At 42.9% G+C, this 27,265-nt stretch overlaps 1 pseudogene; it reads right to left on the bottom strand.

The window, feature by feature from the left end:
• The window catches only part of LOC140489159 (NACHT, LRR and PYD domains-containing protein 3-like), a 139,430-nt pseudogene that overhangs the window by 45,360 nt on the left and 66,805 nt on the right, over nucleotides 1-27,265 (bottom strand).

A 27,265-nucleotide genomic window follows, 5' to 3' on the forward strand; every position in this document is an offset into this window, starting at 1 on the left:
GTAGGTTCTTTACTCAGAGAGTGATGGTGCATGGAATGCACTGCCAGCAGTGGTCGTAGAGTCAGATGCATTAGGGACTTTTAAGCTTCCTGAACAATGTTCCAACTTGTACTTGCACACTCAGAATAAGGGCCCGTCATGGAATTCTGTTGGAAGCTTTGGGTGACACTGCCTTGTCTTCCTTCAGTAGCCCTGGTAGGGGCTTGTGATATGTTACTACGAAAATTTCCATCTGTAAAGGTATTGGTGAAACTTCCTCACACCAAATACGACCACCAGACCATCCTTCTCTATCTGGGCATATTTGTATTTGGCATCAGCCAAAATCTGGGAAGCATACCCTATCAGCCATTTCTCATTTGATAAAATAAACCATCACTGCATTAATGAGAGGCAATGTCTTCGAAGGCTCTTCAAATGAGGTCATCTTTGTTAACACAGGTAAGAAATATTCAAGCATACCCTAAAGGATAGAGGTTAGAAGTAAAAAAGGGATAAACACTTTGATTGGATTATACTACAGGCCTCCCAACAGTCAGAGGGCAATAGAGAAATAGTGAACTGTGAGAGGTATACAGTTATTATAGTTGGAGATTTCAACTTTGCTAACATTAGCTCGGATCACCTTAGTGTGAAAGGATTAGACAGGGTGAAATTTTAAGGCACATCCAGGAGAGCTTTTTGTGTTAGTACATAGATAATCTAACTGGAGATGGGACAGTGCTCATCCTAGGGAATGATTTAAGTGTTTGAAGTGTCAATGGGCAAACATTTTGGAGATAGTTACCATAAATTCGCAAATTTCTTGGAAAGGGACAAGGATAGTGTAGATGTTAAGTGTCTAAGTTGGGGTTTCTGAGACGCCCATGCTTGAGTAGAACAAAATGGCCAACAGCTTCCCCTGCCTAGCTCTGCAGAACATGGCTGACAGTAGTTACTGCATGCAGGAAAAGAATTGCTTAATGTAGTCTCAGCAAGTAAAACAAAGCAGGGCTATATTAAATATAATAGAATGTGCATCTACAATTGTTTGTATAGATAAGAATATTTCACACCAATTAGTTGTTTCTCTTGAATTATTTAATCAATTTGTTAAAATATTAAGAGTAGGTTTTTAAGATCCTTCAGATAATCTTGGATATAGGTTTGAAAGTAGTTATAGACCCACATATATACAAAAAAATCATTAAAAGCATTAGAGGAAAAGATTCAAACCAGTTTCAGGCAGTAGAAGTAGCTCCTTTATCATTGCAGGGAGGACAGAGATTATCAGATGTGGGAAAATGGATTGAATGAATATACTGAGACACAACTTGCTAGTTAAAGAATTCTAAGATTAGATTAACCACATAACATTGTTGGAACTGATCAAAAATCAATATTCTTCTGTGTTCCCTGAAATTTAAAAGTTCTTGATCTAATTAATTAGCAGTTAAACACTCGACAGCTGGCAAATGTTCCTTGAATAAAGCTCTTTGTGTCTGTGCCACATTGTGGTATGAGATAACTGATTGAGCAACCACAGCCCAGCCACAACGAAAGATAAAGGTTGCTTGGTATTTCCGAGGGCAGCACAATCTCTGTGAAAAGGTTAAGCATCTTGCGCACCAATATATTCCAATAAGAACATGACAGCAAGCAAATTGCTGATATACAATGATGTATGAAGGATTCAATCACAGTTGGATAACCCACACCATTAACTCAATAGTATATGGGGTGCACTTTCAGAGAGGGACAAGGAAAATATAAAAAATGAGAATCTGTTTGTATTAGAGTAGAATGCATTTGCATGTAATGTCTTGAATGCCACTCCCTGCATGATACCATCAGTTACTTGAGTAAACAGCCGTGTTCCTGAAGTCTACCATCTCCTGCATATTATGTCCCATCTGGGTCGCTCCTATAAGGGGGTAAGGCAATTCCAATATCATTAGACAGAATCTAGCAAACATACTCTTGGGGCAGCTACTTGCAGGCAAGTCTACATTTGGAAAGTGGACTTTACTAAATGTAGTATGGTGAGGATTCAGGGCCAGCATGGTCATTTAAGAGTAAAGGGCAAGGGTAGATGCCCAAGGATATCAAGAATTTGATAAGGCAAAAGATAGTAGCATATTTTGGGTACAGAGTATTAAAAAACAAGGGGTTGGGGGTGGGGGGGAGGCATCAGGAACATTAAGAATATAGGACAGTGCTTAAAAGAGAAAGTAGGAGAGAGAAAGAGGCCACAAAGTATCTTTCTGGATTAGTGGTGCTGGAAGAGCACAGTAGTTCAGGCAGCATCCAAGGAGCTTCGAAATCGACATTTCGGGCAAAAGCCCTTCATCAGAAATAAAGGCAGTGAGCCTGAAGTGTGGAGAGATAAGCTAGAGGAGGGTGGGGGTGGGGAGAAAGTAGCATAGAGTACAATGGGTGAGTGGGGGAGGGGATGAAGGTGATAGGTCAGGGAGGAGAGGGTGGAGTGGATAGGTGGAAAAAGAGATAGGCGGGTAGGACAAGTCCGGACAAGTCATGGGGACAGTGCTGAGCTGGAAGTTTGGAACTAGGGTGAGGTGGGGGAAGGGGAAATGAGGAAACTGTTGAAGTCCACAATGGCCTGGGGTCTAATTGAACAGAGAGGATACATTGTGAGAATCATTTCCCTATGGCAGACATGTCGAAGACAGAGGGCATAATTTTAATGTAATGGGTCAGTAGTTTAGAGGGGATCCAAGGAAACATTCTGTCACCCAGAGGCTGATGGTAATATAGAACTGGCTGCCTGAGTGGGTAGTGGAAGCACTTACTCTCCTAACATTTAAGATGTGTCTGGACGAGCATAGTTAACTAAGGACCAAGTGCAGTAAATGGGATTAGTAAAGTCTTGTGTTTGTTTGGACAGCGTGGACATGATGGATCATATGGCTCGATGTTTATATGATTATGTTTCTCTCCTTTCACCATTCTGTATGTCATCCTGAAACCTCCAACTAAGCTCAACATTATCTACTACTTTGCCAAGTTTCATCACATCTCCAACTTTAAGATGATATTCCCCACTTCATACTGTAAGCTGGTTCTAAAAATTGAGTAGATTAATGGACTCAAAACTGATTCTTGAATGACATCAAGACAAACTATCTCTCTTCTTCATTTCCTGTTACTGAGCCAATTTGTGTCCATCCATTGTGAAATCAACATACTAAGAGAGAAATTATCAGGGAACCCGGTAGTGGTACAAAACAAGATGCACATGACCCAAGTTTGAATATAATGGAGCTTGGGGGAAACCAACTCATGCCAACGTTGGTCAGATTATATTTGGAGTATTGTGAACACTCTGGACACCTGATGTAAGGGAGGATGTTAACATCTTGGAAAGAGTGCATATGAGACTTACTAGAACATTACCGGAATGAGGAATTTTACATACAAGGAAAAATTAGAGAAATTGGGCTTATTCTGCCTGGATCAGAGAAGATTAAGAGATGACCTTTATATTGAGATGTTCAAAATTATGAACAATTTTGAAAGAGTAGAGAAGGATATTCTGTTTCTATTAGTTGGTATGTCAGTAACTAGGGGTCATAATTTCAAGGCTGTCAGCAAGAGAGTTAGGAGTGAAATGTGTCGAGTTAACTCAGAGTTCTTAGAATTTGGAATGCTCACCTTGGGAGAGGGGTGGGGGCAGATTCCATATGGGGGGGTTCAAAAAAGAACCGGATAAATATTTGAAAGTGATGAGCTTAGAGAGCGACAGAGATAGGGCTGGAGAATGGGATAAACTGGGTAGATGTTATGAAAGCTAGTACAGGCAGGATGGGTCAAATGGCCTCCTTCTATACTGTAAAATGCTATGATTCTACATCAAATATTGAAACAAAAATGCAGCTCAGAGATTTTGGTATTTACAGTGGTGAGTAGGGGCAGATGCAGCCATTGTGAAATGTCAGGATGAAATAAAACTCAGCATTTTTGGTGCTGTCCAGAAAAAAAAATACTAAAGGTAAACATTTATATAGGCACTTCTGTAAAATTATTTTAAATAATTTCTATGTTTAAAGCTAGTTTTTTGGGCTCAAATCCAGATAAGGGAGGACATAACAAGTAGTTACGAAGGGAGAAAGGACACTTGTTTTGATCCATCGTGGCATAGATTATAAAAGCAGGGAGGTCGTGTTGGAGATGTACAGGACTTTAGTATAATTGGGTACAGTTATAGTCACCACACAAGATAAGGATGTGATTGCACTAGAGGGGGTGCAGAGGACATTCACTGGGATGTTGCCCAGAATGAAACATTTCAGCTTTGAACAGAAGCTGGGTAAGCTTGGGTTATTTTCTTTGGAGCAGGGAGGATTGAGTGGGGACTTGATAGATGGGTATAGGATTATAAGATGCACAGACAGGGCAAATAGAAAGCATCTATTCCCCTTCAGCGGATGGCCCACAATAATGGGCATAATTTTAAGTGAAAGGCAGGAGGTTTAAAGGGGGTTTGAGGAAAATCCTTTGCAACCTTTGGTGGTGGGGGTCCGGAATGCCCAGTCTGGGAGGTAATGGAGGTGGGAAATCTCGCAACCTCGAAAAAGTACTTGATGATTACTTGAAGGGTTACAACATTGAAGACTATGGACCTACTGTAGTTATTAGTATATTTTTGGCAGTACAGACTCAATGGTCCAACAGGCCTATCCTGTTCAATCTGATTCTCTGATTCTATGCAATGTGAGGAAAAACCTTTCACCCAGTGTGAAATAGTAATCTGGAACTCATTACTTTTAAGGGCAGTCAAAGCAGAAAGCCTCATACCATTTAAGATGGATTTAGATGTACACTTGCAATGCCAAAGTATACAAGGTAATAGGCCAACTGTTGGAAAATGGGATTAGAACAGTTAGGTGTTTGTATTCAATTGCCATGGACACAGTGGGCCAAAGGGGCTTTTTATTCTCTGTAAATGTCTATAACTTTATGCCTCTAGACGAAGGCATCACACAGCTTGTTATAGCATACGTGGGCTGACAACATTGGGATATTCACCCAAACCAGGACAGTGGCGGAATAATGAAATGGGAGGCATCTTCAGGAACCATTCAGAGCACGACTCCATACCATCAATTTCTCAAAGACAATTGTGTAATGAATTCACGTTTTGACAGCAGTCTTCACATTCCAGCAATAACACCAGCTGGGGTGGCAGGGTGGCACAGTGGCTCAGTGGTTAGCACTGCTGCCTTACAGCACTCGAGACACGGGTTCAAATCCAGCCTTGGGGGATTGTCTTGGTGGTGATTGCACAGTCTCCCCATGTCTGCGTGGATTTCTGCTGGGTGCTCAGGTTTTGTCCCACAGTTCAAAGATGTGCAGGTTACGTGGATTAGTCACTTTACGTTGCCCATTAGTGTCCTGGGATATACAGGTTAGGTGGATTAGCCATGGTAAAGATGCAGGTTAACGGTTAGAGGGTGAACGGACTGGGTCTGGGTGGGATGCTCTTCAGAGGGTTGGTGAAGATTTGCTGGGCTGAATGACCTCTCTTGTGCACTGGAAGGATTCTATGAAAATTTGTCAGGATCAACATGCAAATGATGAAAATGTCTAGATTAGAGTGGTGCTGGAAAAGCACAGTAGGTCAGGCAGCATCCGAGGAGCAGGAAAATCAACGTTTCGGGCAAAAGCCCTTCATCAGGAATGAAGGCAGGGAGCCTCCAGGGTGGAGAGATAAATGGGAGGGGGGTGGGGGTGGGGCTGGGGAGAAGGTAGACAAGAGTACAATAGGTGGATGGAGGTGGGGATGAAGGTGATAGGTCAGAGAGGAAGGTGGAGTGGAAAGGTGGGAAGGAAGATTGGCATGTAAGACAGGTCATGAGGATGGTGCTGAGCTGGAAGGTTGGAACTGGGGTAAGGTGGGAGGAGGGTAAATGAGGAAACTGGTGAAGTCCACGTTGATGCTCTGGAGTTGAAGTGTTCCGAGATGGAAGATGAGGAGTTCTTCCTCCAGGCGTCAGGTGGTGAGGGAGTGGCAGTGGAGAATGCCCAGGACTTGCATGTCCTCAACAGAGTGGGAGGGGGAGTTGAAATGTTGGGGCACGGGGCGGTGGATTGATTGGTGCAGGTGTCCCGGAGATGTTCCCTAAACTGCTCTGTGAAAAGGCGTCCAGTCTCCCCAATGTAGAGGAGACCGCATTGTGAAAATGTGTCTGCCACGAACATTAAAATGATAGAATTCTACTCCCCTGTAGAGTCTATCATGGGAAATGATTACAAACCAGACACAATGTTCTGCAACTGCAGCCTAAGAGTTTAGGGTCTCATTGAAAGCTTTAAGCACTGATGGAAAAAGTTCTGCTTTCATGTGGAAGAAAGACAATGTGTCTTCATTGTTAAAATGGCTTTGGAATAATTTTTGACACAGGAGAGTTCAAAGAAAAGGTTGGAGGAACTTGAAGGAGAGGTCATTTGAACAGGATGAAACAGCATTGAATGGCAGCATGGTAGCTCTGTGGTTAGCAATGCTGCCTCGCAGCGCCAGGGACTCAGGCTCAATTCCAGCCTTGGGTGACTGTGTGTGTGAAGTTGTTACATTCTCCCTGTGTCTGTGTGGGTTTCCTCCAGGTACTCCTGTTCCTTCCATAATCCAAAGATGTGAGGGTTAGGTGAATTGGCCATGCTAAGTAACCCATAGTATCTTGGGATATGTAGATTAGATGGATTAACCTTGGGAACATGGAGGGTAACAGGGACAGGGTGGGGGTTTGTATCTGAGTGGGATGTTCTTTGGAGGGTCAGTGTGGACTTGATGGGCTGAATGGACTGCTTCCACACCCTAGGGATTCAATGATGATTCCGTGATTCTTTGAATCAGAAATGATAGACTTTAATGATTATAGTTATTATTGCAGTGATTGGCTTTCTAACTTACTTTAATGTTTGTAGTCTGCACTCAGAGTCCTTCAGAGCAGCAGCCAATAAACTTATTGCAGAATGATCCGGAAATGTGTAGCTTAAATCCAAAGTTAGTAGCGTCTGTTTTTTCTTGATAACATTCGTCAGCTCTTCCCAGGACCTTTGAGTGAAGTCGGTACCTGACAGACTGTGCAGAAGTGAAGAAAAGGATTAGCAGAAATAATCCCAAAGAGAAAGGAATACTCTGGGGTAAGACACACATTAGTCTGTGGCTAATGAAGGAAGTTTGGGATAGTGTCCAATTGAGATTATAGCACACATATGAAAGAACTGAAACCAACATGCCCATTCTAAAAGATGAGAGACTTAACAAACAATCCAGGTCTTTTTCAATATATAATTTCAATTACATCAAATTGTAAACTTTTGCTATAAATTCTGTGTCCTACGATCTTATACTCCACAACCACCTGATGAAGGAGTAGCGCTCAGAAAGCTAGTGCTTCCAAATAAACCTGTTGGAATATAACCTGGTGTTGTGTGATTTTTACCTTAAAGACTGATGGAGGAGTTAAGAATATGAGAGGAAGCTATTTAAAAATTTAAACAAGATAATAAGAGTTTTTTACAAGTATCAAAAGTGAAAAGTCAGCATGAGTCCTCGAGAGCATGAGAGTGTAGAATTAGTAATACTCAAGTAAGAAATGGTAGAGTGTTAAAGCAATCACAATTATCAGGGAAAGGGTTCTGAGAAAACTATTAGAGCTAAAGGCTGATGAGTCACCAAGACTTGATCCTTGGCTTTGAAAACCAGTAGCAGTGGATGCTAGATACACTGAATATAATTTTCAAAATTTCTTAGATTGTGTAAAGGTCCCATTAAATTTGAAAATCGCAAATATAGCTCCTCTCATCCAAAAAGGAGAGAGACAGAAAGCAGAGTACTACAGGGCAGTCAGCCGGACATCTGTTTTTAGGAAAATGCTAGAATCTATTAAGGAGGTTATAGCTTAGCACTTAGAGAATTTCAATACAATTAACCAGAGTCAACATAAACTTGTGAAATGTAAATCATTTTTGACTAATTTATTTAGGGTAAATAAAGTAACCAGAAATGTGAAGAAATGTAGATGTGGTGTACTTAGATTTCCAAACGCATATGATAACGTGCAAGGTTTGTGAAGGTTTGTAGCTCAGGTTGGGGTTTGGGGTGTAGCTTTGCTCGCTGAGCTGTAGGTTTGATATCCAGATATTTCATTACCTGGCTAGGTAACATCATCAGTGGCGACCTCCAAGTGAAGCGAAGCTGTTATTCTCCTGCTTTCTATTTATATGTTTCATATAAAACATATAAAAGCTTCAACTACTTAAAATCCCTATCAATAACTTGGATAAAAGGACTAATGTCTTGTTGCTAAATTTTCATTGGCAAAATAAGTATGAAAGCAAATTGTGAGAAAGTCATAAAGAATTTATAAAAAATTTTAGATGGTGGGCAAAATAATTGGTTGATGGACTAAAATGTAGGAAAATGTGAACTTGTCCATTTTGACAGGAAGGATAGAAAAGCAGTTTGTTATTTAAATGGACAAATGTTACAAAACTGTGATACACCAGGGATCTGAGTGTCTTGGTACATGAGTCACAAAACATTAGGTACAACCAGTGAACAGGAAGGCAAATTGAATATTCCTGTTTATTACAAAAGAAATGAAATGAAAAGAAGTGGGAAAGTTTTGCTACAATTGCACAGGGCATTAGTGACACTATCTTGAATTATGTGTATAGTGTTGGGCTCCTTGCTTAAGAGTGGATGCAAATATATGGAAGCAGTTCACATAAACATAAGAACCAGGAGCAGGAGTAGGCAATTCAGCCCCTCAAGCCATTTAAAACAATCATAGCTGAGCACGTGTTGGCCTCAACTCCGCTCCTCATAACACCATAGACACAAGACCCTTCAGTCCAACTAGTCCACACCAACCATGTTCCCAAAGTAAATTAGTCCCATTTGCCTGCAATTGGCCCATATTGCTCCAAACATTTCCTATTCATGTACTGATCCAAACACCTTTTAAATGTTGCAACTGTACCTGCCATCACGATTTCCTCTGACAATTCATTCCACACACAAACCACTCTCTGTGTAAAAAGGTTGCTCCTCACGTCCTTTTTAAAACTTTCCCCTCTCAAACTTAAAAAATATGCCCTGCCTAGTTCCCCCACTCTAAAGAAAAGACCTTTGCTATTCACCTTATCTGTTCTCCTCATCATTTTATAAATCTTTATAAGGTCGACCTCTTAACTCCAGTGAAAAAAGTCCCAGCCTCTCCAGTCTATTTTTATAATTCAAACCCTCCATTCCCAGCAACATCCTGGTATTTTTTTTCTGAACCTGCTCCTATTTAATAATATTCCTCCTATGGCAGGGCAACCAGAGCTACACACAGTATTCCAGAAGAGACCTCCTGAAATCCATTAATAATTAAGAATCTATTTCCTTATTGAATTTATTTGACGTCCTGGCTTCCACCACATTGTGATCTGTGTGGCCTAGTGCAGGAATCACAAAAAGTTCAGAAAAGGTTCACCGACCCAACTAATTCCTGGGTTGATGGACTTACCTTCATAGGAAGGTTGGACAGACTGGTTCCATATCCATTGGAATTTAGAAAAATGACACCTGGTCTATTCGAAACATATAAGATCTTGAGAGGAATTCACAAGACAAAAGGAAAGTGTGATGGAGCAATGTTCAGTCAAGGAACTCAAAAGGGAGTTTGATTTTTATTTGAAAATGCCAGGCATGGTGCTGTGAGCCAAAGTGAGTGAATACTATGAGGCCTGCTCCAGTCCTTAGGCTGGGTGCATGTCCTGGGTGCAGCACTACAATGATAGTTGCCAGTACAGGCCAAAGTGCAGCACTGAAGTGCAGAATCAACCTGTAAGTGAATCGGAAATGTGATATGGGTGGCATGGTAGCTCAGTGGTTAGCACTGCTGCCTCTCAGCACCAGGGACCCAGGTTTGGAGTTTTCCCATTCTCCCCACAACTGCATGGGCTTCCTCCAGGTGCTTCAGTTTCCTCCCACTGTCCAAAGATGTGTAGATTGAGTGGACTGGCTATACTAAATTGCCCGTAGTGTCCAGGGATGTTCAGGCCAGGTGGTTTAGCCATGGAAAATACAGGGTGGGTCTGAGTGGGTGGCTGTTCGGAGAGTTGGTGTGGACTCGATGGGCTGAATGGCCTGTTTCCACACTGCAGGGATTTTATGATTCTATGGTTCCTATAGAGGCCAGCTTATGTCACATGCTCATGTCTATGGAGTATGTGTGTGGCCATTACCCACATGGGATGCTGTGAGCTGTTGGTGCCCAAGTTCCAACATGGAGATCATCTGGAGTAAGTATCGAACTGAATCCACCCAGGCTCACTTGTCAGATTCTGGTAGGTATCTCACTGCAAGCTACTTTGGTCAGACTCCGATAAGATTCTGTCTGAAGTTTAAATAGCCCACCTTTGGCCAAAAAGAAAGACCTCACAATTTTCTGTGTTAAATTTCATCTGTCACACGTCTGCTCAGTCCATTAACTCATGTATGTTCTGTTGCAAGCAATACGTATCATCCTCTGTCCTTCCACAGCCCCAAGTTTGGTATCATGAAGAAAGTTGATATTCATACTATACTCCCATACCCACATCATGCAGATACAGGTGTGCCCTTAGCACTGACCCCAGAGAAATGCCACCATGTACCATCCAGCAGGCTATATAATGACCAATTACCATTAATTCTAGTTTTCTGCATTTAATCCATTTTTTTCTCCAATCTGATACTGACCCTCCTACAACAATATCATCACATGTACTCGCATGGGTACAGTAAAAGGTTTACAAGTCGTCGCTTATGGCACCATCTTAGTTACCATGGCACCTATCTACAAATTCTTAAGTACAAATTCTTAAGAAAAGAGAGAAACATAAGGTTTGAGAATAATAGTCCTTCCAACCCAGACCTCACCACCGAGAGGCCAAGAGTGCTGAAAGTCGAGTCCACGCCGAGGCCGGGAGCACAAGGCCACGCCGAGGCCTGGAGCACGGGTCCACGCTGAGGCCGGGAGCATGGGCCCACGCTGAGGCCGTGAGCACGGGCCCACGCTGAGGCTGGGAGCACGGGCCCACGCTGAGGCTGGGAGCACGGGCCCACGCCGAGGACGGGAGCACGAGTCCACGCTGAGGCTGGGAGCACGGGTCCACGCTGAGGCCGGGAGCATGGGCCCACGCTGAGGCCGTGAGCACGGGCCCACGCCGAGGACGGGAGCACGAGTCCACACTGAGGCTGGGAGCACGGGCCCACGCTGAGGCTGGGAGCACGGGCCCACGCTGAGGCCGGGAGCACGGGCCCATGCTGAGGCTGGGAGCACGGGCCCACGCCGAGGACGGGAACACGAGTCCACGCTGAGGCCTGGAACCCGAGGTCACACTGAGGCCGGTGTTATGGACCAGGCCAGACCACTTAAAGTAAGCAGGCACCCCCAGACCATAACTTTGCAATTTGTTTCGGTAAGTGTACATTGAAAATTACCTGAAGTTAGTTAGCGAGGTTGACTACTAGATTTTAAAACAGACAAAAAATTTATTCACAAAATTACACAATGAAACACAAATAAAAGACCCCTTATAGAATTCAGCCTATCCAACTGGACTTAATTATGCTGTTCCGAATATACACAACAATCCCAATAAGGAAACTCTCTTTAAAAACCAGTATAAATGGAACACATGCTTACAGGTTGAAGTTGAAGGGCAGAGAGAGAGAGAGAGTTTTCACACAGCTCCCTATTGAACTTCCAATCAGTTCAAGAGTGAACTAAAACTGCTCAGCTCAGCTAGAGAGCTGACCACTCCCCTTTCTTTATACAGGTCCCTTCTAAAACAAGACCACTTTGGCCTGAAGTCTCATCTGTTTTCACAGAAACAAAAGACCTCTCAAAGTCCTTTTCATCTCTGTACCAAACCAGACTGATCGGAGCCCGGCCTGGTTTATTGTCCCTCTGAAAAATATCAAGGACAGAGTCTCCTTAAGCCAAGGACCAACTTTTAGGAGTTGCAGCACGGTGATGCAGTGGTTAGCACTGTGCCTCACAGCGCCAGAGACCTGCATTCAATTCCAGCCTCGGGCAACTGTCTGTATCGAGTTTGCACATTCTCCCCATGGCTGCGTGGGTTTCCTTCGGGTGCTCCAGTTTCCTCCTACAGTTCAAAAATGTGCAGGTTAGGTGAATTGGCCGTGCTAAATTGCCCGTAGTGTTCAGTGAAAGGTAAATGTAGGGGAATGGGTCTGGGTGGGTTGCTCATCGGAGGTTCGGCATGGACTTTTTGGGCCAAAGGGCCTGTTTCCACACTGTAAATAATCTAATCTAATCTAATCTCCCTGTGTCTGAGTGGGTTTCCTCTCACAATCCAAAGATGTACAGGCCAGGTGAATTGGCCATGCTAAATTGCCCAAAGTGCTAGGTGCATTCGTCAGGAATAAATGAGGGTCGGGGAATGAGTCTGGATGGGCTACTCTTCGGAGGGTCGGTATGGGCTTGTTGGGCCAAAGGGCCTGTTTCTATACTGTAGCAAATCTAATCAAAAAAAGGGACTAGATTTGTGACACCAGGAGTTTGTGTCCACACTTAGACCAGGTACTTAAATCCACGTTGAGGCCAGGAGTTCAAGTCCACATTGAGGCTGGGAGTTCACGTCCATGCTGAGGCCGAGAGTTCAAGACCACACTGAGTCAGGAAGTTGAAATGGTCTAGCAAGCCATTCAGTTGTACCAATCGCTACAAAGTCTAAAGAAATGAAACTGGACTGATCAATTGGCATCGATCTAGGCACCAGAAAAGACAACAGCAGAAACAGCCCTGTCAATCCTGCAAAGGCCTCCTCACTAACCTCTGGGGGTTAGTGCCAACATTGGGAGAGTTGTCTCACAAACTAGTCAAGCAACAGCCTGATATAGTCGTGCTCACAGTATCATACCTTACAGACAATGTCCCAGACACCACCATCACTAACCCTGGATATGTTCTGTCTCAGCAGCAGGACAGACCCAGTGGAGGTGGCAGTGCAGTAGTACACTGTTGGGAAGGAGTTATCTAGGGAAACCTCAACATTGACACTGGACCCCATGAAGTCTCATGGCTTCAGTTTAAACTGAGGCAAAGAAACGTCCTACTGATTACCGAGTACATTCGTCTCTCAGCTGATGAATCAGTGCTCCTCCATGTTGAACAACACTTGGAGGAAGCACTGAGGATGGAAAGGACACAAAATGTACTCTGGGTGGGGGATTTCAATGTCCACCACCAAGAGTGGCTCGGCAGCAGTACTACTGATCGAGCTGGTCGGGTCCGAAAGGACACAGATGCTAGACTGGGTCTGTAGCAGATGGTGATGGAACCAACAAGAGGGAAAAACATACTTAACCTCGTCCTTACTAATCTGCCAGCTGTAGATGCATCTGTCCATGACAGTATTGGTAAGAGTGACCACCGCACTGTCCTTGTGGAGACAAGTCCTGCCTTCAGTTTGAGAATAACCTCCATCATGTTGTGTGGCACTTTCACTGTGCTAAACGGAACAGACTTCGATCAAACCGAGCAACGTAACACTAGGCATCCATGACGTGCTGTGGGCCATCAACAACAGCAGAACTGTACTCCAGCACAATGTTATGCCCTGGCATATCTGCCAGTCAACCACTACCATAAAGCCAGGGAATCAACCTGGTTCAATGGAAAGCACAGGAGGGCATGCCAGAAGCAGCATCAGGCAGACCTAAAAGTAAGATGTCATCCTGGTGAAGCCACCAAACAGGACTCCTTGCATGTCAGACAGCATCAGCAGCAAGAAATAGAGCTAAATGGTCCCATAATCAATGGGTTAGATCTAAGCTCTGCAGTTCTGTCACATCAAATCGCTAATGGTAGTGGATGATTAAACAATTCACTGGGGGAGGAGGTTCCACAAATATCCCCATCCTCAATTTGGAAGAGGCCAGCACATTAGTGCAAAAAATAAGGCTGAAGCTTTCGTAGCAATCTTCAGCCAGAAGTGCTGAGTGGATGATCCATCTCAGCCTTCTCCAGTGGTCGCCAGCATCACAGATGCCAGTCTTCAGCCAAATCGATTCACTCCATGTAATATCAAGAAATGGTCGAAGACACTGGATATTGTAAAGGGCTTGTCAATATTCCAGCAATAGTACAGATGACTTGTGCTCCGGAACTTGCCGCTCCCAAGCCAACCTGTTCCAGTACAGTTACACACTGACAACTATCTGACAATGTGGAAGATTGCCCAAATATACCCTGTACACAAAAAGCAGGACAAACCCAACTGAGCCAATTATGGCCCCAACAGTCTATGCTCGATCATTAGTAAGTGATGGAAAGCATCATCAACAGTGCTATCAAGCAGCACCAGCTCAGCAATGACTTGCTCAGTGACACCCAGTTTGGGTTATGCCAAGGCCACTCAGCAACTGACCTTATTAAAGTCTTGGTTCAAACACGGACAAAAGAACTGAATTCCAAAGGTGGGGTGAGAGTGACAGCCCTTCACAACAAGGCTGTATTCGATGGAGAAGTTGGAACAAACGATCTGTTTCCGTGCTGTAGATCTCTGTGACTTTATGACTCTATGACAGAGCATGTCATCAAGAAGCCCTAACAAAATTGGAATCAATGGGTATCAGGCAGCAAACTCTCCAGTGTTTGGAGTCATACCTGACACATGGGAAGATGGTCATGGCAGTTGGAGGTCAGTCATCTCAACCCCAGGATATCTCTGTAGCAGTTCCTCAGGGGAGTATGCTTGACCTAGCCATCTTCAGCTGCTTAATCAACGACCTTCCCTCCATCATAAAGTCAGAACTGAGGATATTCACCAATGATTGCATGACGTTCACGATTCCTCATATACTGAAGCAGTCCATATTCAAATGCAACAAGATCTGGACAATATCCAGGCTTGGCCTCACAAGTGGCAAGTAACATTCGTGCCATACAAATGCCAGCCTATGACCATCACCAATAAGAGGCAATCTAACAACTGTCCCCTGACATTCAATAGTGTTACTATCACTGAATCCCCCACTAACAACATCCTGGGGGTTATCGTTGACAAGAAACTCAACTAGACTCACCACATAAACACAATGGCTCCAAGAGTAGGTCAGAGGCTAGGAATAGTGTGGCAAGTAATTCATCTCCTGACTCCTCAAAGCCTGTTCACCATCTACTAGGCACAAGTCAGGAATATGATAGAATGACTCCCTTCTTGCCTGAAATGAGTGCATCCCTTACAACATTCAAGAAGCTTGACACCATCAGGACAAAACAATCCACTTGATTGGAACAACATCCATAAGCATTCACTCCCTCCACCACCAATGCTCAGTAGCAGCAGAGTGTACTATCTACAAGATGCAGTGCAGAAATTCAGCAAAGATCCTCAGGCAGAACCTTCTAAATACGCATCCACTTCCATCTAGAAGTGCAAGGGCAGCACATCTATAGAAACACCATCATCTTCAATTACCCCTCCAAGTCACTCACCATCCTTGGAAATGTATTGCTATTTTTTCACTGTCACTGTCCCATAGTGGCATTATGGGTCAACCCACAGCATATGGACTGCAGCAGTTCAAGGCGGCAGCTCACCCCACCTTCTCATGGACAACTAGGGATGGGCAATAAATGCTGGCCTAGCCAGTGACACCCACATCCCATAAAATGAATACAACCATTACTTTCTGCTGTTTGTAGTCATACTGACCATAATCCTGTTTGGTGGCTTCACCAGCTTGACACGTCATCTTCAGGTCTGCCTGTGCTGCTCCTGGCATGCCCTCCTGCATTCTCCATTGAACCAGGGTTGATCCCTTGGCTTGATGGTAATGGTTGAATGGGGGAATATGCAGGGCCACGAGGTTACAGATTGTGCTGGAGTATAATGCTGCTGCTGTTGACGACCCATGGATACCCAGCCTTGAGTTGCTAGATCTGGTCAAAGTCTGTCACATTTAGCATGGTGATATTGCCACATAGTCCAGTGGAGTTCGGGTTGTTAAATGTCAATCATTTCAGTTCCAGGCAATTACTGCAGGAATTTCCCAGGCTGGTGTTCTATAACCATCTTCAATTGTATCATCAATGATGCCTATCATACCAAAACAGGAACAGGCCCTTTGGGCCATAAGATCAATATTGAAATTCTTTGAGGATGTAACTCATAGAGTTGGTCACAGGAGCCAGTGGATATGTTTTATTTGGAGTTTCAGAAGGCTTTTGACAAAGTTTCACAAAGAGATCAATATGAAAAATTAAAGTTCATAGAATCGAGGTTGTGTATTGAAGTGGTTAGAAAATTGGTTAGCAGACAAAATAAAGATTAGGGGAGTCTAGAACCATAGAATTTTACAGAACAGAAAGATGCCGTTCAGCCCATCATGTTTGTACAAGCTCCCAAAAGAGGTACCCAGCTAGTCTCATTCTCCATCTCTATCTCTGTACCTGTCTCGTACATATCCAGCTCTCTTTAGAAACCTCTGTTGGAATTGGAATTCACCCCCACCACTCTCCCAGGCAGTACATACCAAATCCTAACATCTCTTTGGGTAAAGAAGTTTCTCCTCAGCTCATTTCCAGCTCTGTTACTGACAATCCTGGATTGACATACCACCTAGTGGAGACAGAACACCCTTCTTTACTCATAATTGTCCATAATTGTGAACACCTCAATAAGGTCACCTTGTAATTTTAACCCTCAATAAGGTCACCTTTTAACCTGTTCTGAGGAAGGGTCACTCGACTGTAATGTTGGCTTTGATTTCTCTCCACAAATGTGGAGATCTGCTGAGCTTTTCCAGCAATTTCTGTTTTGTTTCACCTTTTAATTTTCTCCACTCATCTATCCTTGTACGTAAAATCCCTCATTCCTAGAATCCTTCTAGTAAATCTTTTTCACACTCTCCAGGGTATTAACATCTTGTCATGAATAAGATACCCAAAATATGCCAAATGTGGTTTGATCAATCCTTTGTAGAAGTATAGCAGAACTTCCTTGTTTTTATAATCTTTGCCTCTATTTATAAACGCAAGGATTCTCTAAGGCTTCTTAACAATTGTTTCAACTTGCCTGACCAGTCATTCTTATAAGGGGCAATCCTTTTAAAACTGTGATGAACAGAAATAGCTTCACCTGCAGAGTGGTGAGCTGTGGAATTCACTAATGCAGAAAGTGGTTGATGCCAAAACATCATGTGCTTTCAAGAGGAGGAATCATAGAATCCCTATAGTGTGGAAGCAGGCTATTCAAGCCACTGATTTCACACCAACTCTCCAAAGAGCATCCCATGCAGACCCTCTAAAACCTCACCCCAATCCCTGCAACTCCACATTCCCCATGGCTATCCCACCTAGCTTGCACGTCCCTGATCACTCTTGGCAATTTAGCATGGCCACTCCACCTAACTTGCACATCTTTGGACTGAGAGGAAACCAGAGCACTTGGAGAAAATGCCTACAGACACAGGGAGACTTTACAAACCCCCACAGACATGGGGAGAATGTGCAAACTCCACATAGACAGTCACCCAAGGGTGGAATCAAACTTGCATCTCTGTAATTGGATGTGGAAAGGCTATTGTCATAGGGGATGCAATTGTAAGGGCAGTAGATAGGAGGTTCAGTGGTCGAAAATGAAACTCCAGAATGATATGTTGCCTCCCAAGTGCATGGGTCAGGGATGTCTCAGATCGGCTGCAGAAGATTCTAAAGGGGGAGGGTGAATAGCCAGCTGTCATAGTGCATTTAGGCACGAATGAAATAGGTAATAAACAGGATGAGGTCCCACAAGCAGAATTTAGGGAGTTAGGAGCCAAGTTACAAAGTAAAATGTCAGAGATAATAATCTCAGGATGGCTACCAGTGCCACGTGCTAGTCAGAGTTGAAATGAAAGAATAGGCAGGATGAATACTTGGCTTCAGAGATGGTGCAGGAGGGAGGGGTTCAGATTTTTGGGACATTGGGACCATTTGTGGGGAGGTGGAGCTATTACAAATTGGACAGTCTACACCTGGGCAGGACTGGAACCAATGTACTCGGAGGTGCTTTTGCTCACACTTGTTGGGAGAGTTTAAATTAATGCGGCAGGGGGATGGGAAACAAATGAGGAGGTTAGTGGACTAGAAAGAGGTAGTAACTAAAGCCTGTAAGGAACCAGATCATGAAGTCAGCGTGACTAAAAGGAAGAGTAGGCAGGGAGCAGATGATGAACGCAAAGGGACTGGTGGTCTGAGTTGCATTTGTTTTAGTACCTGGGATTAGTACCTGGCAGTATGGTGTTCTTGCTATTACTGAGACTTGGTTGAGGGAAGGGCATGATTGGTAACTAAATAGCCCAGGATATCACTGCTTCAGGTGAGATAGAGAGGAAGGTAAAAGGGGTTGAGGAGTTACATTACCAATCAGAGAGGATATCGTAGCTGTGCTGAAGGATGGCATTATGGAGGACTCGAGAAGTGAGGCAATATGGGCAGATCTCAAAATAGGAAGGGTGCGGTAACAATGTTGGGGCTATACTACAGCGAGCTGATACAGACACAAATATGTAAACAGATTATGGAAAAATATGGGGCAACAGGGTGGTGGTGATGGGAGATTTTGATTTTCCCCAACATTGACTGGAATTCACTTAGTGTTAGAGGTCTGGATGGAGTAGAATTTGTAAGGACCATCCAAGAGGGTTTTCTAGACCAGTATGTAAATAATCAAACTCGGGAAGGGACCTCAGTACGGGATTACGTTGGGAATAGTGATCACAATTCTGTAATGATTTGGAGATGCCGGTGTTGGACGGGGGTGCACAAAGTTAAAAATCATACAACACCAGGTTATAGTCAAACAGGTTTATTTGGAAGCACTAGCTTTCAGAGCACTGCTCCTTCATCAAGTGGTTGTGGAGTATAAGATCATAAGGCACAGAATTTATAGCAAAAGCTTACAGTGTGATGTAATTGAAATTATATATTTAAAAAGACCTGGATTGTTTGTTAAGTCTCTCGACTTTTAGAATGACCATGTTGGTATCAGTTCTTTCATATGTAAATCGCAAAACTGTTTTAAAAATTACATTCTCAAGTGAACTTTAACAATTGCTGTCATGTTGGTCCAGATGATGCATTTAAAGTGTGAGCTTCCCAGTGTGAAACTATCTGTGCCACAATGGTCAGACTGATTCTAATCTAAAAAACAGATTTACTGAATCTTATAGGGATTCATGCAGTGTTTCAGCAAAGTAAAATGGAATTCTGCAAGTACAAATTCACCCCACAAACTTAGATGTGTATGTGTGCATGTGGGTGTGTCTGTGGTGGTGGAGGGGGTGGGGGGGGGGGGGTGGGGGAAGGGGAGGGGTGTTTGTTCAGATGAGGACGAACGTGATGGGCATCTGGAAGAACTTAAGGATGCCCTCATAAGAATGGGGTACGATGCTCAACTCATCGACTGCCAGTTCCGATGTGCCACAGTGAGAAACCGTAATGACCTTCTCAAGAGACAGACTCATGCTGCAACTGACAGGGTACCCTTCGTTGTCCAGTTCTTCCCAGGAGCAAAACACTACGCCATGTTCTTTGCAGCCTGCAACACATTATCAATGAGGATGAGCAATTCACCAAGACCTTCCCCACACCTCCACTTCTCGCCTTTAAACAACCACCAAACCTCAAACAGATCCTTATTTGTAGCAAACTGCCCGGCTTTCAGGACAACACCATACAACCCTGTCACAGTAGATGCTGCAAGACGTGTCAGAGTGTCAACACGGATACCATCATTACACATGGGGACACCACCCACCATGTATGAGGCAGATACTCATGCAACTCAGCAAACATTGTCTATCTCATACACTGCAGGCAAGGATGCCCTGAGGCTTGGTACATTTGTGAAACCGAGCAGAGGTTATGACAACAGATGAATGGACACCGCACAACAATCAACAGTCAGGGGTATTCCCTCCTAGTTGGAGAACACTTCAGCAGTCTAGAACATTCTATCTCAGACCTTCGGGTGACAGTCCTCCAAGGCAGACTTTGGGATAGGCAACAATGAAAAGTGGCTGAATAGAGGCTGATAGCCAAGTTTGGTACCCATGGGGATGGCATCAAGTGGGACCTTGGGTTCATGTCACACTACAGGTGACCCCATTGCACTACACACACACACACACACAGACCCTCTCTCATCTGCTGACACATCCACACTCTCACAAATTTCTCACAGACACTCATAAGCCCCACCCCCCCCCCCAAAATCCCCCCACACATACACGCACCCGTATGCACACATACACAAGTTTGTGGGGTAAATTTGTATTTGCAGAATTACATTTTACTTTGCTCAAAAACTGCATGAATTCATGTAAGAACCTGTAAATCCATGTTTTTGGATTAGAATCAGTCTGACCATTGTGGCACAGGCAGTCTCACACTGGGCAGCTCCCACCTTCAATGCAAAGTCTGGACCAACATGACACCAATTGTTAAAGCTTACTTGAGAATGCAACTTTTAAAACAGTTTTGCGATTTACATATGAAAGAACTGAGACCAACATGATCATTCTAAAAGATGAGAGACTTAACAAACAATCCAGGTCTTTTTAAATATATAATTTCAATTGCATCACACTAAGCTTTTGCTATAGATTCTGTGCCTTACGATCTTATACTCCGCAACCACCTGATGAAGGAGCAGCGCTCTGAAAGCTAGTGCTTCCAAATAAACCTGTTGGACTATAACCTGGTGTTGTATGATTTTTAATGATTCTGTACGTTTTAGAATATGCATGGACAAAGACAAGAGTGATCCTAAAGGAAGAGTGCTAAATCAGGGGAAGGAAACCATACCAAGAATTTGGCAGAACCTAGAGAATGTAGATTGGGAGCAGCTGTTTGAAGGTAAATTCACATTTGATATGTGGGAGGATATTAAAGAGAGGTTGATTAGAGTGCAGGACAGACATGTCCCTGTGAAAATGAGGGATAGAAATGGCAAGATTAGAAAACCATGGATGACAGATGAAATTGTGAGACTAGTTAAGAGGAAAAAGGAAGCAGGCATATGACCTAAGCGATTGAAGACAGAAAGCTTTGGAAGAATATCAGGAATGTACGACCAATTGGAAACGAGGAATTAAGAGGGCCAAAAGGGATCATGAAATATCTTTAGCAAACAGGATTAAGGAAAATCCCAAAGCCTTTTATTTATGTATAAGGAGCTAGAGAATAACTAGAGAAAGGGTTGACCCGCTCAAGGACAAAAGAGGAAAGTTATGCATGGAGTCAGAGAAAGTGGGTGAGATTCTTAACAAGTACTTTACATCGGTATTCACCAAGGAGAGGGACATGATGGATGTTGAGGTTAAGGGTAGATGGTTTGATTATTCTAAATCAAGTCGGCATAAGGAGGGCATAAGTGTTGGGTATTCTAAAAAGCATTAAGGTGGGCAATTCCCCAGGTCCGGATGGGATCTATCTGAGGTTCTGGATGAGAGTGGTGCTGGAAAAGCACAGCAAATCAGGCAGCATCTGAGGAGCAGGAAAATCGACATTTCGGGCAAAAGCCCTTCATCAGGAAGAGAGCCAGGTTACTGAGTGAAGCAAGAGAGGAAACAGCCGGGGCCTTAACAGATATCTTTGCAGTATTCTTGAACACAGGGGAGGTCTTGGAGGACTGGAGAATTGCTAACGTCATCCTTTTGTTTAAGAAGGATAATTATAGACCAGTAAGCCTGATATCAGTGGTAGGGAAGCTGCTGGAGAAAATACTGAGGGATAGGATCTATTCCCATTATAAGTGTTAGGCAACGGGGTGTACTAGCTAGATAGATAGAGCTGAAAATGTGTTGCTGGAAAAGCGCAGCAGGTCAGGCAGCATCCATTGAGCAGGAGAATCGACGTTTCAGGCATGAGCCCTTCTTCAGATAGATAGAGAACTGGCTGGCATCAGGAGACAGAGAGTTGGAGAGGAAGGGAGTTTCTCAAAATGGAGAACTGTGACCAGTGGTGTTCCACGGGATCCATGCTGGGATCACTGTTGATTATGATCTGGTGCAAGGTATAGATGGTCTGATTAGCAAGTTTGCAGATGACACTAAGATTGGTGGAGTAGCAGATAGTGAAGGGGACTGCCAGAGAATACAGCAGAATATAGATAGATTGAAGAGTTGGGCACATGGAGTTCAATCCGGGCAAATGTGAGGTGATTCATTTTGGAAGATCCAATTCAAGTGCAAACTATATGGTAAATAGAAAAGCCCTGGGGAAAATTGATGTACAGAGAGATCTGGGTGTTCAGGTCAATTGTACCCAGAAGGTGGCAATACAGGTCAATAGAGTGGTCAAGAAGGCATACAGCATGCTTGCCTTCATTGGATGGGGTATTGAGTACAAGAGTTGACAGATGTTACAGATGTATAATACTTTGGTTTGGCCACATTTGGAATACCGTGTACAGTTCTTGTCGCCAAATTACCAAAAGGACGTGGATGCTTTGGAGAGGGTGCACAGAAGGTTCACCAGGATGTTGCCGGGTATAGTGGGCGCTAGGTATGAAAAGAGGTTGAGTAGATTAGGATTACTTTCATTAGAAAGACGGAGGTTAATGGGGACCTGATTGAGGTCTACAAAATCATGAGAGGTCCAGACAGGGTGGATAGCAAGAAGCTTTTTCCCAGATTGGAGGACTCAATTACTAGGGATCATGAGTTTAAGGTGAGAGGGGAAATGTTTAAGGGAGATATGCATGGAAAGTTCTTTATGGTGGTGTGTGCCTGGAATGCATTGCCAGTGAAGGTGGTAGAGTCGGACATGATAGCGTCATTTAACATGTGTCTATACAGATACATAAATGGGCAGGGAGCATTAGAAAATAGGTGACAAGTTTAGATAGAGGCCCTGGATTGGTGCAGGCTTTAACGGCTGAAGGGTCTGTTCCTGTGCTGTAATCTTCTTTGTTCTTTAGCCAATTTCTCTCTCTACAGCTGAGGGCTCTTAGCTCCAGCAGATGGCAGTTAGTTCTGGGGTCAAGAGTGTGGTGCTGGAAAAGCACAGCAGGTCAGGCAGCATCCAAGGAGCAGGAAAATTGACGTTTCGGGCAAAATCCCTTCATCAGGATTTTCACACTCTTGACTCTAGCATCTGCAGTCCTCACTTTCGCCTAGTTAGATCTGGGGCTCTGTCCAACTGCCCCTTTATTTTATACCCTTGATGACACATCTACTTCTTACAATAAGGTTGTTCCTATGCTGTCAAAACCATCACATTTAAAGTTAATAGGTTTTTGGTATCTAAGTGCCTGGTTTAAATTGATTGGCTAAATTCAAAACCTGTTGTCTTGATTAAACTGCTGCTTGGCCTGCTAACCGTATGGCCTTTTGATACAAATGTTTGAATTCAGATACTCTCTGTTCAAGCTGCTGTCCGCAGACATCTATTATTTTCAAAATTCTCTAAGCACAAAAAAACATCTTTTAATGAGACCACACAATGCTTTCCCCCTAACATTTTACAAAGACCAAGTTCTAACTTCCTGTCTCCCAACCTGCAATTACTCTACCCAACTTCACAATAATACAAAATATGGTGAACACAACCGATGAGCTATGGGTACGAATAGCATTGTTGGAATATAATGTTCTCACATCATGTTGCTAATATGCAGAGAACAGGATGCTTAACACTCATTGATTTGAAATGTTCAAAAAAAAGGGAAGGAATCAAGTTAGGTGGGATATCAGTATTGCCTAAGTCGGACCATGTACTGTTGGAAGATGATGCACAAGCAGAATCTGGGTTATATTCCAAGTCAATTCTGACTCTGTATATAACACTGCTTCTGTAGAAAAGTTATATCAGATTTACTATATTTTTTTCTCCATAAATGTTGCCAGACCTGCTGAGTTTCTCCAGCATTTTCTCTTCTTTCTTCAGATTTCCAGCATCACAGTATTTTGTTTTTGCACAAAGGCAGAATCCACTTGGTACAGATGAGAAGAAAGGAATGTTCACACTACTGGGGAGGTAAGTCTCAAATAAAGAGAAAAACAATCTACAGGCAAATTACAGGGATGTATGTGAACTATAGACGAGTAATGTTAGGATAATGACTAGCTAGCTCCCTTCTGCTACCCATGATACTTGTCATTTGAGAGCTATTTCCTGATTTTCATCCACTTCAATTTTGCTACTGCCCATAATGCCACACTCAATCTTGACATAGCCTTGGCATCAATAATAGTCATGGTCTGCTCTGGCATTCAACTTGTTTGTCCATTTTTGAATCAAAGCTGTCATAAATTTGAGAGTAAAATGGTCCTGTGGAACTCAGGCTGAATATTGGCAAGCAGGCTATCAATTTTTAAAATTCATTCACAGGATGAGAGTACCACTGGCTGGGCCAATATTTATTGATCATCCCTAATTGTCCAGAGGCATCTGTTAACTTAACTTGTCCTCTAATTTTTCCATGACCTTACCAATTAATTGTTTACAGGCATTCCAGTCAACAGTGAAGACTTTCCGTGCATTCACACGGTCCAGTTCTTGATTGCAGACATTATTGCATTGTAGATGTGGGTAAAAACATACTGGCGGCCCTTCCAGGCTGATGTCCTTCCATATTCAATGCACTGGACATGCCAAATATTCATCTGAGATGGCAAATGTGGAAGCTATTCAGTCATTTTTCTTGGTTAGCATAACATGTCATGCTTTATTGCTATCAGGAAGGGCACTGAGACCACAAGCTTTGTATTAGCTGGTTTGCATCAGTTAGTTTTCTGCTAGTCCATATTCCCAATTTGGCAATCCTGGTTTGAATATCAGAAATAAAGTATCTCAGAAATAAAGGTAGTTGGTAATCATTGATCCATAGTCTATAAGGGCGTCAATGACTCACCTTTGGGGTTTCTTTTCATTCTAGCATGGGACACGAGCATCAATGGTTTTGGCAATCTGTCTCTAACTATCCTTGATTGAGAGGTTTCCTAAACCTTTGCCAATTGTGTTGCAGTTAACTGTAATCTGGAGTCACATGTAGGCCAGAGCAGGTAAGGATGTTAGATTTCTTTCGTAAAATACACGATTGAATCAGATGGACTTGTAACAGTATTCAATGATAATTTCATGGTTGCTAATTCCAAGACTGGCTTTCAATTCCAGATTCTATTAATTGAAATGAAATTCCATCAGTTAGTCTGATAGGATTAGAATCCATGCCCCAGATCATTAGCCTGAGTTGTCTGATTAATACATCAGTGAACATTACCATTATGCCTTATTACCTTATTACCATTATGCCACCAACCCCCAGTTGTGAACCTGTTAATATTGATGAAATGTTCATTTTCTACATCCTGACCCGTAGCTTTAGCATTCCTGATGCTGATTATTAGCTCAAACTCACCACAGGCCTAAAAGCTCTAATCTCTAAGCTGCTGCAATTGAATGTCAGAAGGTAATATCATCTGTGTTAACAGGAAATAACAAGTTACAGATTAGTAGGTGAGACAATTAAGTCTCAGAGATCAGTCTTTCTGAGATAATAATTTGCTGCTCTAATTTACAGCTCTAATGTAAAAATAAAAGGTGCTCCATTTGAATCTCCATAGTGTGTGAAAGCAACTTGGAAGAGAATAGACAAAAGAGGTTACTGCCAAAACACAGCCTTGCTTTACCCAACTGCATAGCTTGACAGTTTTGATCTTGCTTTGTTATAACTGAGAACTGTGCACATTTTCATGGATTATGAGGTTATATATTGCAGGATAAATAAGGTGAAACTAGTAAATGTAATTTACTTAGGATCATGGAAATACCAAATGGCCACAGCACAGAAGGAGGCCATATGGTCTATTAAGTCCATGTCATCTCTTTGCAAGACCACTAAAAATCTCTCCTTTCCTTTCCTTATAGCCCTGTAATGTTTTTCCTTTCTGTGCTTTGGTCTTTTGCATTTATCTGCACCAACTTCCATGTTAACTTCCGCTGTGCAAAATGGATTTGATTTATGACACAATGAGATGCACTAACTGTGGATAAAAGAAGCATATCAGCAGCAGTAAGATTGTATTGAACCACAATCGGTTTTCTTAGCATATCCCTCACTTTAACATTAACGCCAAGAGAATGAACCCTCATTCAATGAACAGTGCTGGAGGGCAAGTCAGGAGCATCAATACTCATACCTAAAAATGAGGCATCAGAGGACTACTTGTGGCTCAATAGTGGAAGCAGAGAGTATTAGAGAAATCTAAGTGATCCCACACCAGCAGATCAGATTAAAGTTCTGATATTTTGACAGATCCAGCTGAAAATAGTGGTGGACAATCAAACAACTACCCGGAACAGAAGGTGCCACAAATATCGTCAGCCTCAAATTATGGGTGAGTCCAGTTCATCAGTGCAAAAGATAAGGCTGTATCTTCAGCTAGAAGTGCCAAGTGAGACGATCCATCTCAACCTCCTGCTGAGGACCCACATCACACGTCAGTCTTCAGCCACTTCAATTCACTCCACGTGTTATCAAGAAACAGTTGAGCACAAAAAATATTGCAAAGGCTAAGGGCCTTGACAGCATTCCAGCAATAGTAGTGAAGAAATGTACTCCACAACCAGCCATGCTCCTTGCCAAGTCATTAAGCTGTTCCAGTACTTCTACTGCACAGGTACACTGCAAGAAAAAATTACTCAGGTACATTTTTTTCCACAAACAGGAGAACATCCCCGCACCCCCCTTTCATCCAACTAAGTCCATCCCATTGGGGTGACCTCTTAATAATTGGTAATGGGATAGAAGGTGTTATCATCTGTGCTATCAAATAGCATTTATTCAACAATAACGCTGCTTTACCTCCACAGATATTGCCAGATCTGCTAAATTTCGACAGCAATTTCTGTTTCTGTGTTAAATATACTCAGTTTGGTGGTTTGTTAATTATATACGTATCAGACTATGTTTAGAATTACAATCAATTCATCCAGATTTATTTAATCAATAAAGAATAACCAGCTTATTAAAAATAAAGCTTACTCAAACAAACATGTAAAGGTTATTAACATTAAAAGATTTAGACAATGCAGGATTAGTTATAATTTATGTTCTAATATCTCAAACTTAACATGAGACAAAACAGAACAACAGACATACAATGGTCTAACACACCACAGAATATATCAAAGAACAATTATAATTGAGACAGACTCCACGGATTGCTCAGCAACAAGCCCACCCACCCCCCTCCCCCCCCCACCTCATT

The sequence above is a fragment of the Chiloscyllium punctatum genome, chromosome 18 (assembly GCF_047496795.1).
Source record: "Chiloscyllium punctatum isolate Juve2018m chromosome 18, sChiPun1.3, whole genome shotgun sequence".
Taxonomy (NCBI): Eukaryota; Metazoa; Chordata; class Chondrichthyes; order Orectolobiformes; family Hemiscylliidae; genus Chiloscyllium; species Chiloscyllium punctatum.